The sequence below is a fragment of the Seriola lalandi genome, unplaced genomic scaffold (assembly GCF_002814215.2).
Source record: "Seriola lalandi dorsalis isolate HSWRI2012SDOR001 ecotype SW California unplaced genomic scaffold, Sedor1 jcf7180002052023, whole genome shotgun sequence".
Lineage (NCBI taxonomy): Eukaryota > Metazoa > Chordata > Actinopteri > Carangiformes > Carangidae > Seriola > Seriola lalandi.
In genome coordinates this window covers 125,076-125,841 of record NW_019522576.1, presented here as the reverse complement: position 1 = coordinate 125,841, position 766 = coordinate 125,076, and positions in this window count along the sequence as shown.

Below are 766 nucleotides of genomic sequence, written 5' to 3'. Positions count from 1 at the left end.
CCCACCCCAAGCCCAACCTTTCATTATAATCGAAGTGAAGTCTCTCCATCCATTACACTTTTTTCTTTAATTGATTTCAATAGTGTATGAAATACTAAAAAATAATTGCCAGTAGGTCATCGTCCATAACTATGCTTATGACATTATACAATAAGAATGCCTACACATATTACAGCATATCTCGCCTGAGATTACTACATGTTGCTATCATAAATTTTGTTCTGAAATATTCTGCAATAAAATTCTGCAATACTACAAACTGCCCCTAGAAACTGTATGCTATCCTTTACAGAGTCAGTGTTCACACCTGCAGCTGTGTTTTCCCTGCTCCCTCCTATTAGCGCTGCCTCATCTGGATCACTGGGCTGACTCAGGTCTGAAGCTGCAGAAGAAGAAGAACAGGAACAACACATGCAAATGTTACAAACATTAGCTGGCTGTTAATAACACACAAAGCTAAATAGCAAGCTAATACAACATACACAAAAACTAGCTGCTAGCTATACTAGCCATATTTATTATCACCTGAGCTAGCACCTAGCTACATCTTCCCTGCTTCGCATTTCACCTGTCGGGTCTTTGGATGTTCAGAATTCCTTCTCCTTCACTTTTTTCTTTTTAATTCTTCTCTGCTCCACCTTTCTCTTTTCTCTGCCCTCCATCTCGCCCGAAGTAGAGTACATGTTATCGGTCATTAGCTGACATATTACAGTCCACGGCTCACCGGGGTTGTACCACTTGAGGAGGGGCCGCCCATTTACCCCCC